The sequence below is a fragment of the Podarcis filfolensis genome (genome assembly GCF_964270895.1).
Source record: "Podarcis filfolensis genome assembly, chromosome: 13".
NCBI classification, from domain to species: Eukaryota; Metazoa; Chordata; class Lepidosauria; order Squamata; family Lacertidae; genus Podarcis; species Podarcis filfolensis.
Genome location: NC_139615.1, coordinates 17,842,708 through 17,850,186, shown reverse-complemented (window position 1 = coordinate 17,850,186; position 7,479 = coordinate 17,842,708). Strand labels below are relative to the sequence as shown.

General features: G+C 49.2%; 1 long non-coding RNA gene across 1 annotated transcript; it reads left to right on the top strand.

Moving 5' to 3' along the window:
* Positions 1-629: 629 nt before the first annotated feature.
* LOC310748382 lies at positions 630-5,837 on the top strand. Its single transcript, XR_014541311.1, has 3 exons — positions 630-724; positions 3,423-5,251; positions 5,612-5,837. It is a non-coding gene; the product is annotated as an uncharacterized lncRNA (long non-coding RNA).
* The last annotated feature ends 1,642 nt before the right edge of the window (positions 5,838-7,479 follow it).

The window sequence follows — 7,479 nt, the reverse complement described above, 5'->3', positions numbered from 1 at the left end:
GCTCAGACGGAACACGTAGAAACCACCAGCCTCCATTTAATCCTCGCAGCAACCCTGCGAGGTAGGCTGGGCTGAGGAGACTGACTGTCCCAAAGTCACCGGGCAAGCCCTGAGCCCAAGAAGGGATGGGACCCGGGTCTCCCCAGCCCAGCGCTCTAACCAGGAACGATGCAGGCAATCATTGTCCAAAGTAACACGTTTGTCTGATGTGATGGAGTAACACTAGCACACCCACACACCCCAGGATGCCGACTGTTGGGGGGCTTGTGATCAAGGAGACCCTACCACGTCCTTCCACAGCTGGCACACTATGATGATGATGGAGGAGAACACAAGGACATCATTTTTAACTATGATTTCATCTGTTGTTATTTTTCGGTCGATTCCGAAAGTATAATGTACCACAAGCTGAAGTGCTGCTTAAAACATTGGTGGCGTGTGTCTGTTGTTGTTTTTGTTTCACGAAGCATTGCTTGTTAAATAGTTAAGCATTTTTTATTTTATTTTTTAAAGGGGGGCTGCAAGCAATCTGATCTCCTTCGGTCTACATGCGCGTGGATGCGAGACATTCAGGCAGATAGACAATGCTGCCCCCGGCTGGAGCATACAGGAAGTGCAGATGAGATGAGAGCCGGAGGGCGGGGAGGCCATTTCAAGAGTACGGCGGCTGTTGCTATGAGGATCCCAAGCCGTGACAAGTGCGAAACGTCATTTGCAAAAGGAGGTATCTTTCCTTGACCTAGTTTCTCTCGCAGGAAAAGTAAGGGTGTCTTCAAAGAAAGGAGGAGAGGCTGGGTGGCAGATGGTGAGGTTGCTGGGCTTGTAGGATGACGGAGGCATTTGAGCTTCTTGGCTGGAACACAGAATCATAGAATAATAGAGCTGGAAGGGGACCACCAAAGGCCATCTAGTCCAATCCCCTGCTATGCAGAAATCTCAACTAAAGCATCCATGGCAGGTAGCCGTAGTGCCTGATAAAAGTCAGACTACAGGTCCATTTAGCTCAGTACTGTCTGCACTGGCTGGCAGCAGCTCTGCAGGGTTTCAGGAATGTTTTTTTTCCCTTCCCACCTCAGGTCATATAAAGGGACCCCTGACCATTAGGTCCAGTCGTGTCCGCAGACAGCTTCCGGGTCATGTGGCCAGCAAACCAGAGCAGCGCATGGAAACACCGTTTACCTTCCCGCCGGAGCGGTACCTATTTATCTACTTGCACTTTGATGTGCTTTGAACTGCTAGGTGGGCAGGAGCAGAGACCGAGCAACGGGAGCTCACCCTGTCACTGGGATTCAAACCGCTGACCTTCTGATCGGCAAGCCCTAGGCTTTGTGGTTTAATCCACAGTGCCACCCGCGTCCCTTTCAGGTCATGTAGGGAGATGCGAAAGAATTGAACACAGGAACTTTTGCATGCAAAGCAGGTGGTCAGCCACTGGACTGCAGCTGCCCACTCCTAAAAATCTGGGACCACCACCCTTTATTTCTAATAGGAATATAAAAAGATGCTTTTCATGTGGTCAGAGCATTGGCCTTTTTCACTCCTACCTGGAGATACCAGAGTTCGAACTGGGAGCCTCTGCATACAAAGCAGATGCTCCGAACTACTTTATTTTGCTTTCTAAGGAAAAGCCTGTTGGCACCTGTCTGTCTCAAGAGACAATGGAGTGTGCCTCCAGGGTGAAGCCAAACTTCTGTGTTTGCGGCACCAAAGTGACCTCTCTGGGGTGCAAGCCTGGCCAGCGTGTAAGGAGTAAAAGCCTACAGCACCCAGTTATCCCATGTGGGATGCACTAGGAAGATCTCTAGGGCAAGCCCCACATAAATGAACTGGAAATGCAGGAGGGGGGGGGAAGCATAATTTTGCCAAGTTCTTGTGTATTTCTCATTCATTTCCCTGAAGTCCTGTACGGGTGATCTTCCTGGCAGATGGCGGCTCCTGGGTCAGATCTGGCTACGGTCCACTCCGCTCTCCTTAATGGTACCTGAAACCCGACAGCCAGTCTGTACGTTTGAGTGCCACGTGTCAATAAAAAGCCATTTTGCCTCCGTCAGGCTTCCCAGTACAAAACGCTGAGCTTGAATTGGCAATTTGGCAGGGATGATTTGGCAGGCCTGGCGATCAGGCATCACACAAAGGCAGCCTGTGAAACCTGGGAAGGTTTGTTACTGTTGTTCAATTGGCTATTCAGCTCACCTTCTTTGAAGGGCATCCATACAGCTGGTACTTAACAGGCACCAGGTGTACCATTCCCTGCTCCACCCCCTGCAAAAGATATACAAAAATATTTGCCCCTTCCAGAAAAGTAAATAGGAAGATCTTAACAAAATAATACTACAAGCATGCTGCTGTTTTCATCTGTGGAGTGGTGGAAGGCAGTGATGCCCGGAGCCCCTTGGGCCAATTCCTAGAGTGGAGTAATAGGCAATCCCTCTTCACAGGAAAAAAAGGGACGTGGGTGACGCTGTAGGTTAAACCACAGAGCCTAGGACTTGCCGATCAGAGGGTCAGCGGTTCGAATCCCCGTGATGGGGTGAGCTCCCGTTGTTTGGTCCCAGCTCCTGCCAACCTAGCAGTTCGAAAGCACATCAAAGTGCAAGTAGATAAATAGGTACTGCTCCGGCGGGAAGGTAAACGGCGTTTCCGTGTGCTGCTCTGGTTCGCCAGAAGCGGCTTAGTCATGCTGGCCACATGACCCGGAAGCTGTATGCCGGCTCCCTTGGCCAATAAAGCGAGATGAGCACCGCAACCCCAGAGTCGGCCACAACTGGACCTAATGGTCAGGGGTCCCTTTACCTTTACCTTCACAGGAAACTCTGGGAACTGTAGCTCTGTGATTGGAATGTGGGTGCGGTGTCTCCCAACTTTTCTTAGTGTCCATAACAAACTACAGCTTCCAGGACTCTTTGAGGGAAGAATGATGGGTTAAAGCAGGGGTCAGCAAACTTTTTCAGCAGGGGGCCAGTCCACTGTTCCTCAGACCTTGTGGGGGGCTGGGCTACATTTTGAAAAAAAGAGAAAAAAAGAACGAATTCCTATGCCCCACAAATAACCCAGAGATGCATTTTAAATAAAAGCACACATTCTACTCATGTAAAAACATGCTGATTCCCGGGCTGTCCATGGGCCGGATTTAGAAGGCGATTGGGCCTGATCAAGCCCCCGGGCCTTAGTTTGCCTACCCATGGGTTAAAGTAATATCATGGTGCTTAAAACGTAGGGCATAAATGTGGCTTAAGGAGGATGCTGGCAGCCAGGGCCACCCTCTGAGCTGGTTGCAAGTAAGAAAATGGGCCGAGTACACACTGAAGTTGGCAAGGCAGCACTCCACTCACCCTAGTGGCCAAGCTTAAATGTTGGAAAGGATGCTTACAGCCTGGAGCTGACAGAGACTCCCTTCTTCTCTTCTCCCATCCAAGTCAAAGAACCCCAAGAAGAGAGCATGGGGGTCCTTGATGCTACCCATCAACAGTGAGCAGGCCCTGGAGAGCAGCTCAAGCAGGAGTACAGAAGGCCCTAGAGAGTCTGAAGAAGGAGCTGACAGTGCCAGCAACTCACACTAACAGGGCCTTTTCAGTGGCAGCCCCCCCTCATTGTGGAATGCCCTCCCTTGTGAGGTGCATGCCTGCATCCATCATTATTAAATAGCCGGAGGAATACAAAAACAAGCCTGTTTACCCAGACATTTGGTGGTTCAAGAATATTGTTCCTGGCAACTCTGTGATCGTTGAACAGAAGAATGCTGTTTACTGTCATTGCATTCAGAATGCTTTCAGCTTTAACTGCTTTTAGATGTTTTTAACTGTGATTGTTTTTAGAATGCTTTAACTGTTTCAGAACACCCCCCAGGCTATTGCTTAAGGTACAAAGGAATTTCGTGGTATATTGAACATTGGGGGAGGATGTTTAGAATTCTCCACTGCAGCTTTTCAGCTCTGCTACAATTCTCAATCCAAACACTGAGGTGTGAATTTTCTCAGTCCTCGTGGATCATCTCTCTTCTGGATCATTCCGTGGGCAGTCTCTCCTAGGCTGCCCACACACCATGCACTAAAAGGAAATTGAAAGCAGACATCCCACCTCCAAAGAATCCTGGGAGTTGTAGTTTTCCTATCACAGTTCCAAATATTCTTTTTGTTTGTGGGGGGATGTGTTTCTGATGGGGTATGTATGCAAGCCTAAAGTAATCAGTGAAGCTGTATGACATAACAGACGTCAGTCAAAAAGAGGCCCCCAGAACTGCAAATGTGCTTTGAGCTCCGTATAGCAGCGTATCAAATGCTGGCATCTGTTGCAGCCCCCTCTTCCTCCTCCTGGCCAGCTGCTCCACTGCCGCCATCTCCACTCCCCACCCGCACCCCATTCCTGTTGGGGAACAAAGCCTTGCAAACAGCTCCCTCTCTCTAGCTTGGGGACAGCAATGGTGGGAGGGAGGGGAGGCGGTGGCGATTGCAGCAGCTGCCATCAGAGTTGTTGTGGTGGATTTCAGGAGCTCCCCGTGACAACCCTCTGCGCTACACCCCCAGAGAGAATCCAAAAATGTGTGCTGATCCATTATGTTGTTGTTGGCACCCGTCTGTATCAAGAGACGATGGAGCGCACCTCCGGGGGTGAAGTCAAACTGCTATGTAAGCAGCACTAAAGTGAGCTCCTTCGGGGCACAAGCCTGGGCAGTGTGCATGGAGGTCCTGGGCTGCCCAGATGACAAGACCTCCCTCTCAGCCTCACTGATATGGTCCAGAGGAAAGCAGAGCAATATGTCTGGCAACAGGAGTTGTCGGAAGGAGGCATAAAAGGTGCCATCCAACCGTGTTTTAGGGAGTCCACTCTGGATCTGTGTAGGGTTTACTCTTTTGCCTTTTCTTCTCCTGAAGATGTCCCACAATGCAGCGGAGGTTTAGGACCAGAGTTTTCCTTCTCCTAGATGGGCTACTTTCCCAAATTGAGAAGCCCCATCTGCCCCTCACTTCTGCATGTGCAGAAACCACCTTCTTGACCATCAGACCTGCTATTGATCTTATCCGCTCAGTCCACTGGAGCCTGTATTCACACGTAGAGGAAGTCCCTTACTCACCGAGGGTTTGAGACACCTTGGCTCCCCTCACATGGCTTAGCCAGCCAGTCAAAGACACTCCCAGGTGTGGCCTCTGTCACATGCTGGCAGCTCCTAGGAGCCGCAGATGAGAGCGCAGTGCAGGGGAGGGATGAAAGGACAAAGTGCCCCAGAAGGAGCATGACATGTTCCCCGCCAGAGGTAATGGTAAAGGGACCCCTCACCATTAGGTCCAGTCGTGACCGACTCTGGGGTTGCGGCGCTCATCTCGCTTTATTGGCCGAGGGAGCTGGCATACAGCTTCTGGGTCATGTGACCAGCATAACAAAGCCACTTCTGGCAAACCAGAGCAGCGCACGGAAACGCCGTTTACCTTCCCACCAGAGCGGTACCTATTTATCTACTTGCACTTTAACGTGCTTTCAAACTGCTAGGTTGGCAGGAGCAGGGACCGAGCAATGGGAGCTCACTCTGTCGCGGGGATTTGAACCGCTGACCTTCTGATCAGCAAGTTCTAGGCTCTGCGGTTTAACCCAAAGCGCCACCCGTGTCCCACCAGAGGTACTACTCCCCTAACACCTCCCCCCCCCCGATCCCTTATAGCTTTGTGTATGTAATACCCACGATTACTGGGGTCCGCAATATGGACTCTGTGGCACCCTCAAGCGCCCCCTTGGGGCCTGCCAAGATCCCTTGCAGCTCCCAAATATATATATTTTTATCATTTACTTTCAGAAATGTTTGAACTTCTTTCTCTTTGAGCTGGATGGCTTGTTTCTCAGGGTGGTGACTTTACTATTTGTGTTTTATTTGTTTTATTTTGGGAGGGAGGTAGCTGTTTTCCTGGGGGTTTTTTTGAGGGGGAGGCACTAAACTACAGCGGTTTTTCTTGTATGGAATAAGCATTTTGCGGTGACCATTACATTTGCTTAGATTTCCAAGTGCAACCCTGGGGCCCTGTCTCCCTAGTAGACATCTGATGCAGAACCAACAGAAGGGCTTTGGCTTTGTGTGGCTTAAACCAGATGCCTCTACCTATGCTCAACCTGTAAACAAATGCAAATATTACAAAAACGTCAGTAAGCCTCCGTTTACCTCCTACCAAAAAAAAAATACCCGAATCTGCTGCATCCTGGAGCTCCTCACTGTTTGGTGGAAGTGGGTTGGGCAGAGCATAGCAATACAATTATGGAAAACCTGACTACCCTCAAATGTCATGTCTGCCTTTGTGCCCTAGAGCAGAAGTCTCAGTTGCACCCCGTAGTGCACAACCAGAAGTCTTCCTGGATAAAGAAAGCCTCAGCCATCTCTTCCCTGCTGGCCACTCCCTGCCCCTGGATACCACAGCACCAACGATGGGAAACTGAGTGTGCATGCTACCACCCAGAAGGGCATGTGTGGACAGCAGGGGCTGAAGCCCTGGCTGGGGTTATGTAGCCTTACAGGGATTGCAAGGACTGCTGGTCCTTGGAATGAGCAGAGTGTGCATAACAAATGATAGCAAATGCGTCCCTTCCAAGCGCAGTGAGGACACATGGCCACCAGATGGCGAAGGATGACTATTACCAAGGCCTGGAATCCTAGAATTGGAAGGGATCCCTGGGGCTGGGGGTCATCTAGTCCAACCCCCTGAAATGCAGGAATCTCAGCATGCAGTCCCCCAGCCAACAAAGAATACTTAACAGATAGACTACTACACAGGAGACCATGCTGGTTGTAGCAGGGCTAGAGGAATCAACCACCTAGCAGCTTTAAATGTTCTCTTTCTTGTTCCCATAGCTCTGTGGCAAGAGCACATGGTTTTCATAGAGAATGTCCTGGGTTCAACTCCCACCATCCCCTGTTGTTGTTTTTTTAAAAAAGAAATGTCACGGTAAGCCAATATGGGGAAAGACCTTGGCTGGAGAGACACTGCCAGTTTAGATGGCTGGGCTTAGATGGATCAAAGTGGTCTGGCATATCTTTCATTGTCATTAATGGGGATTTTTATTTTTATTTTTGCCCATAAAACCACATAAGAGTGGATAGGGAAAACACCATACTTTTTAATTGCCCAGATTGCAAAGTACCTGTGAAGATAGCTGGAGAGCATGAGAGAATAATTCAGTCATCATTGAAAATCCTCGACTCAGGACACGTCGGCCACTTAGGTTAGTTACTTCTTCTTTTTCTCCAGCAGACCACTTGAAAATTGCAGAGAGTGTTGGTGGACCACTTAATGCTTTTTTTTGGCCCATGGTGATAATTTAGAATGTGCTGTGGTAGATGCTCTATGATTTGTATTTTAATTATTACTATTATTATTACTACTAATACTACTACTACTATTATTATTATTATTTATACCCTACCCATCTGGCTGGGTTTCCCCAGCCACTTTTAACACTTCTTTTATTTCTTCTATATCTTCTTTTATTTCTTCTATATTG